The following is a 7,637-nucleotide window of genomic DNA, read 5'->3' as shown; positions in this document are numbered from 1 at the left end:
GACCTGAGGGAGTGCAGTGTCCAATTTGGTGCAATTCGGACACGTGACGCCTTCAATATTAATAAAGTTGGAATAAACAAGCGATAGTGCTCCTTGCAGCGGGGGCGGAGCTTCAGATCTCTGCAGAATGTAGTGCGCTTCACTTTAGCTGCTGGATGTGCTAATGTTAGAGTCAAACCAGCGATGAACGGTTTTCGACAACGCCGCAAGCAGCTCTTCCGCAGCTTTTCCGGTCTTTGTGCTAAGCTAAGCTAAAAGACTGGGCTCCAGCTACATGTTTTCCGTACAGATGTGAGGTTGGTATGAATCATCTCACTCTCAGCCACAACTCGTAAACCGGTGAGCAGTTTACCCAAAATGTCAAACTATTCCTTTAATTTTGTACATGACCTTTTTATTGTCGTGACACTTTGCAAACAGCTAACTAGATCAGGATCAGGGTGTTGTCATACTTGAAAACAGAAATTCAGAAGTACGAAGCCTTTCGAGGATGAAGAGGAAGCTTATTATCCAGGTATTTGTTGAGAGATTACCGTTGGTTTGATAGTAGGTTACTGAGACCAGGGGACAAAGCCCCAGCCTAGTTCACTCCTTTGTGTTTTAACACCAGTGACACTGCTAAATGATTTGTATTTGTTCTACAGTGGGACAAAGTGTCATCTGGTATAATTCCTTAATCTGGATTCCTTTCCTTCTCTTTCACAATGCTGTGGCTTCACCATGACAACTGGCAACCAGGTCACAGGAAGTGGGTCAACCGAAGCTGACACAAAGAATAGGAGACCTTTCCATGAAGGCAAGGAGGTGTTACTGGATATACTTTACCCTGTATGCCAAACCATTACGCAACCATTACGTATGCCTCGTGGTTTGAGATTTCGGAGGACTTCTGTCTCGTGGAATTTATCAAGCCATGTTTTTTCATTTGCATGCAAATCAGAGCTTGATTGCAGTGGGACATTGAGTGCAATTGCAACTCATGGTGTGTTTCAGGTTTCATTACAAACACAAAAGAAGCAAAAACCAGGGATGCTTTAATGTAACCAAATCAAACCATATCTTGTGGTTCCATCATGGTAGTGTTCCCTGTTTTTCTCAGAAGGGAAGGCAGTGTGTCCATTGCTCTGGATAATCCACAGAAGACACTGTCCACAAGTTTCATTGGGACTATTTGTTAGGTAGAGAGGGAGTGCCATTGAAAACTCTTGGCAGTGAGGTCTCTTCAGAGTAACCATCACATTGTTTTTTTGGAAATATACTTTACTAGGCAGTGACGACACAGTCCAACTCTAAAGAATTAGGGCCCGGGGTGACGCAGCAGAGCAGACGGCTAGCAACCTGTGACATCACCCACCTGTCATTCAAAGAGACCACGCCCTTAAGTATGCACAACTTGAATCCTTAATATAAAATAAAACGGGTTAGTTATAACTCAAATTCATTCCCCCTTATAGTTGACTTGAACAGGTAAATTAGCTGTAGAGTCAAATCCGTGGCCATTTGAGGAACTGCGTTTTTTTGGCACTTCCACATTGTCTTCATTTCGCAGCAGCGGAGGTTGCTGCTTGTGGTGAACATGGTAAACCGGCTAAACTTGCATGTTAGCATTGTCAATGTGAGCATGCTAACATGCTGACGTTAGCATGTTGCACAAAGCACAGGTGTGCCTACATACAACCTCACAGGGCGGCTTGCATGGCTGTGGACGTGATGAAAACATGTGTTAGGACAGCAGAATTCTTACTTTAGACCCGGATTTGAGTCCGTACATATTTGCTAAAATGAGACTGCTGTGAACAATGTGCATGGGCTTGCTGGCCAAAACTCTTGATATATCAGTGTGCAACTTTAAGTACTTTAATTTATTTCTGTCTTTAACAGCCTATCATGTTCTTTTTCTCTTATATCCAACATATACATAATTATTGTATGTCTATGCACCTTTTTAGTCAATCAACAGTATGTAACATAAGTTAATGTGGTTAATGGTACAACCACGACACCTTCAATGTGAAGCAGTGAGCCTTCTCCTCGTTTCGTGCCCCCCCCCCCTGCCAAAAAGATCAAAGGAGTGAAATGTGCTGACGCAGCCTACTCGCCGAGCTTCAGGCCAACCCAGGAAAGCACAAAAGATGGTCCTGTGAAAACATGATCCAGAGTGAACCAACTGTGGGCAACTCAACCCTGAAAGAAGAAGGAATGATTAGTCAGCAGAGAGCCAGATTAAACAACTCTCCTCTCATCACTCCAGGAACAGAGCTGGCAAGTGGGGCAGCTGCATGGTCAACAATGTCATAACAACTAGGGCTGAGCACAAGTGGATGTGTTTTCCTGGCTTTAAAGGCTGCATTACAGCAAAGTGATGTCATTTTTCGAACTTACCAGACTGTTCTAGCTTTTTACAATTGGTTATTAAATCCAAATATTTGTCAAAAATCTAAGTATTTTGTGAAAGACAATCAACCCTACAATATTGTCACAGTATCCATATTGAGCTATTTTGTCAGAAATAGTGTGATAATTGATTTTTCTCCGCATCGCCCAGCCCTTATATCTTGATATAATATAGACTGTAATAAGGCTTTAATGTAGTTTTTAGATAATTAGATATGCAAATGGTTTTATAAGTTTTTTGTTACTTTTAGGAGTATAATTTAAGAGGTTTTATCACCGATGAGTGAGTGGAGAGACAAACTGAAGCAACGACACAACACACAATGCAGCTGCACCATATCTCAACGTTATCACCATGACATTTTAAACACTAGAAGGGCACTCAGAGAGCGCAGACCTCCGACAAGGTCGTCTCTGTACTGAAAAAAAAAATAACAATCCCTGTATCCGCTTCTTGTGATTTGGATCCGCTCCAAAATGTAGTAGGTTTCTTGGCACATGCTACACCATTCCACCAAGTTTCATGGAAATCGAGCCAGTGGTCTTTCTGTAATCTTGCTGACTAACAGACAAACAAACCAGCCAATTGAACCGAAAACATTACCTCGTTGGTGGAGGTGATAAGCAGCTCTTATATGTATTCATATGGTGATATTAACACCACCATGCAGCCATTTCACACAAAAATGTCCTCATTAAGATGCAAAGTTATGTAACAAGAGTCACAAATTCAATTCAGATTCATGAGCTCTGCAGGAGAGGAAGTGTAAAAAATGTGATGCATCCAAAGCAAACTAACGATAAAAGAAAACTTGAATATACTCTGAGATTATAAAGTCATAGATTTGCGACAAAAAACTCAGAAATTCTGACATTCACACAAAAGTCACAAATCGTTCTCGTAATTGCTCCTCTGTGTCTGTCTGCATGTACTGAACTGTTCCTATTGAGGCAGCTACTGTAGGTTGTTTCGTCTGGGCCATGTTGTGTTAATGTGTGCTGTCTACACCGACACAGTCAGCGGGGTCAGAGCCTCGCGGGGCTTTGGATAATTTCGGAATGTCTCCAGCTGTCTCGCGCCACGGTACTGCTTCCCTCAAGGACACGGAGTGGTGACCAGGAAACATTTGGATCTCTTATCTCCTCGTGGCAAACCGACATTCTTCAAGCTCCTCGAAGTTCTCCGTTGTCTCCGCAGATTAGCGTCCGCGTGGTTAGAAAATGTTCTGCCCCACGAGGGGGCCGCATTGTCTGATGGTGTGACTTCACTTTGATGACTCCTAAATCAAACTTAAGAGTTTACTGATTGAACATCATGTGGTTTAATTCACACCACAATTGAACGGTGTGAAATTAGTAGTCGTTCAATTTGTTGGTAAAATGACACATTGTCCAACTTTATACTGAATGGTGTGCAGTTACAAGAGGGATTCAAATCTTGGCCCATTTTTGGCCCGTCACTGCAGTGCCCAGCAGCACACGCAGATGAACGCCGCCCTCTCCGGCGCCAGCTCCCCTGGGTTCCCTCGCTCAATTTAATTGTGATTATTTTTTCGTAAACGCCCCTGAGTACATTACGTTTTAGCATTTACAATCATCCTGTAACTGCTGCTTGTGGCCACAGTGACCGCTGTTCAAAAAAAGACAAAGGGGAAGGCAGAAGTGTTTCCCTTTATTGCTGGTGGTGAACCATTCATTATTGTGCATTAAAAAGGGTAAAGTTCAAACCGGGCCTTTTTTATTTATTCCGCAATTTCTGTGTGTGTGTGTGTGTGTGGTCCAGAGAGTGAGGACATGCATGTAAAAATAGATTACCAAGACGAGACATCAAGACAGCCAGAGTACAGAGACATCAGCCCTGTGAATGAACTGACTGTGGATGAGCCCAGTCAGTCAACAGAGACCCACAAGACCAAACCTTCAATTTACTTTTCTTTTTTTGAAGGTATTTCGGTAACATGCCAGACACAGCATAAGTTAAAGTACAAGCCATGAAAGTAGGGGGAGGGGGGGGGAGTGTCGCACACTCAGCAATCTTGTTGATGTTGAAGAAGTCCTGTGAGGCCAAAACATCACCAGAATGAAACAAATGCGTGTGAAGCTTTTTTTTTTTTTCCCTTACTTCCTGTGATCAGCACCTCATCACAATCACAAGCCAGCTCGAGGCTTCTCAAGTCCTGTGCAGACCAGCTGTGTGGGATAGTGGAGCACGTCTTCAACCTGAGCCTGAAGCTGGGGGGAATGCCACAGCTGTGGAAAACATCCCGTGTGGTACGAATGCCAAAGACATCGCACCCCAAGGACCCCAACAGCTACAGGCCGGTGGCACTGACACTGATGAAGACCCTGCAGAGGCTGGTCCTTGTCCATCCTGGTGAGCCCATCAATGGACCCCCTTCAGTTTGCCTACCAACCTGGCATTGGGGTAGATCTACCTTCTACATAGATGCCTCTCTCACCTGCAGGCTGGAAGCACTGTGAGAGTCATGTTTTTCGATTTCTCCAGTGCCTTGAACACCATTCAGCCCACACTTCTGAGGGACAAGCTGGAGCAGACCGGGGTGGACCACCACCTCACAGCATAAATCCTGGACTACCTTACCAACCGCCCACAGTATGTGCGGCTACGGGAGTGTGAGTCTGACCTGGTGTCCTGCTGCATGGGGGCCCCACAAGGAACCGTTCTGGCTCCCTTCCTCTTCACACTTTACACCTTGGACTTGGGAATGCTGACTTGGGAATGCTGACTCATCTCCTGGTTTTAGGACTCATTCCTGCAGCACTCTATTATATTAATTTCGTAACCTAAATGGTTTTTAAGGCTTTGTGTGTTTTTAACACTAGGTAAGATGGTGCTGTAGTGTTTGAATTCATCGATAAAGTGCAAGAAAAGTTGGCTTGGTTTGCAACTTACAACAACGCACTTCCTGTCTGTGGCCGGCTGGTCGTGGTTCGGTGGCTGTGTGGTGCTACGGTCTTAACTTCACACAGCTGGGGTCTACAGCATCATCAGAGCTTTAAATTCATTAGGCTATCTGTGTGTCAACACGCTCCCCACTTAAAGTCACATTGACCGGAGTCTGAGGAGTAAACAAACACCTCAGGTACCATCTGCCCGGTCGGGCCACGCAGGGAAACACTAAGACCTCTGGTTTCATAAGCAGCTTTCTGGACCAGCAGAAAGTGCTCATGTATATATCGAGGTCAAGCCTTCGCAGATTTTGCGTGTTACCTTCTTATGAGTACGCGATGCAAACTCTAACAAGTACGTACTGATGCATAGGCCTACGCTTGGGGCGTGACCGGGTCATTTCAGGTTGGTTAAACAAAACAACATCAAGTCTTTAACACATTTTTTTTTAAGTGCAGATACAGAACAGACTAAGCTGGATGACACGGGGCCATAAGTTGATGAAACGGTGAAACAGACTGTGAGCTAACAAAGAAGTGGAGAGGAGCACAAAGCCATGCAGCGGTACACGTGACACACGCAGCCACAAGGCCCGTAACACTGCACTGTATCTTGTGGGTGGCCATAACAATCCTCATCCTTGTCCTTCGCGAGGCCTGGGAGACGTGGGGTGGGGGGGGCCACAATGGTGCACAGTAACGATAACAGAAAGTCCACACAGAGACGAGACACAGACATTACAAAGGGGAGGAGAGGGAGAGGGGTAGAAACGCGGACAAAAACAGTTCAACAAAAGGGGAAGTGACTGCAGTCCAGAGAAACAATCTAACTCGGGGGGGTTTCTACGTAAGATGTGTTTTGGGATCTTGTGATTTCCGACCGAGCCTGATAAACATCCTTTGAAAATGAATTAGCCCAAGTGCAGGGCCCACTTCCTGACCGGCATTGGGTCTGCATAGGACGTGTGGCCCGCTAGAACCAAGTTCCGATTCGGGGCAGGGGACTACAAGGGAAAAACTGCGATGTGTGAAAATGATTGCAGATTATGTCATCACACAACATTCCCGCTTAACCTCACTTGAACTTTCTGACCAGTGCAGAAAAAGGGCTGCGCTTTTTACTTTTTTTGACAATAAACTGCTCGGAAAACATGACTTCACTCACCCGCCCTGCAGAATGTCTGAATGGAAACCCCGCCTTGCGAAGAATTGATTGCCATCTTGATTGTGGCCTCGAGACCTGGAAAAGATATTAAGCTGAGCCCGCAGATATGCGGTCCTCGTGAAGCCCTAAGGTTTGGACGTTAGTGCCCTGGAACCCATGCTTGTGCAACATTTCCACATGTTGTCGGGGTCACACCAACCAAATTCTTAATTTTCCTCCATTTGGTAATGTCTGCTTGCAAACCAAACGTCTCTGAACGCAACCTTTGGACCAATTAGACTGTGCAGTAACGGGGGAAATATCTGGGGGACAGGAATTTGAGGGCTCTGGGTGAAAAAGCATCTTTCTGCTTAGGAATTGAAGAACTATAAACCTTTTTAAATCCTGCATAGCATTCTCAGTAGCTTACAGAGGCATATGTTTTTTTAATCATGGCAAACATTTGTTTTAAAAACCTGGACAAGGATAGATATAATTTAAAAAAGCATTAATTCTACATCTACATGTGAAGCACTTGGCTGTACAGAGCAGTTGTGCCTGTGTTGACACCTTTGCCATCTCTGAGTCAACTCGTGATCTCCTTTAATCCCAGTAAGCAGGTCAAGAAACTCAGTTTGGGACTGAGCAGACTGCCATCGAGAGACAGGTCAGTCCAAACCAGACAGCGTGAGTGAGCACCACTGGGATCAACAGTAAGGCAGGGCAGGCTTCTTCCATCACAGCTGGCCATGGAGGAGGGGGAGGGGGGGCTGTACTGATGATCATTGTCATCATCACCAGCCAGACTGAGCATAAAAGTGCTTCTGAGGTAGCAGTATGGCAGCACAAAGTCAAAGATGAAAGCTTTTTCAGCATTTATTGAATGTTTGGACTTCCTCGAAAGAGGGAAAACTTCAAATGAACATCAAAAAAGGCTTTTAGTAACTTACAGGCAACATTTTTACATGAGAAGTCTGTTACTAGCTGGGGCCAGACAGTCTTGTGAGTGCTAACTAGTTAATCTATGGGCCCTGTCTACACCACAATAGTAGTGAGACGCCTTTACCGTGGATTCAAGGTCCGTTTGAACAGTTATCTTAAGAGATCATGTGTGTGCGCAGTAAAGTTGTCCCGTCCGTCCGTCCCACCACCATGTGGTCGAGGTGACGAGCCTAAACCGGTTCATACG

Source organism: Anarhichas minor, unplaced genomic scaffold (assembly GCF_050575085.1).
Source record: "Anarhichas minor isolate MPS153535 unplaced genomic scaffold, ASM5057508v1 ptg000040l, whole genome shotgun sequence".
NCBI lineage: Eukaryota > Metazoa > Chordata > Actinopteri > Perciformes > Anarhichadidae > Anarhichas > Anarhichas minor.
The sequence above is the reverse complement of the archived record's forward strand: the minus strand, read 5'-3'. Positions refer to the sequence as shown.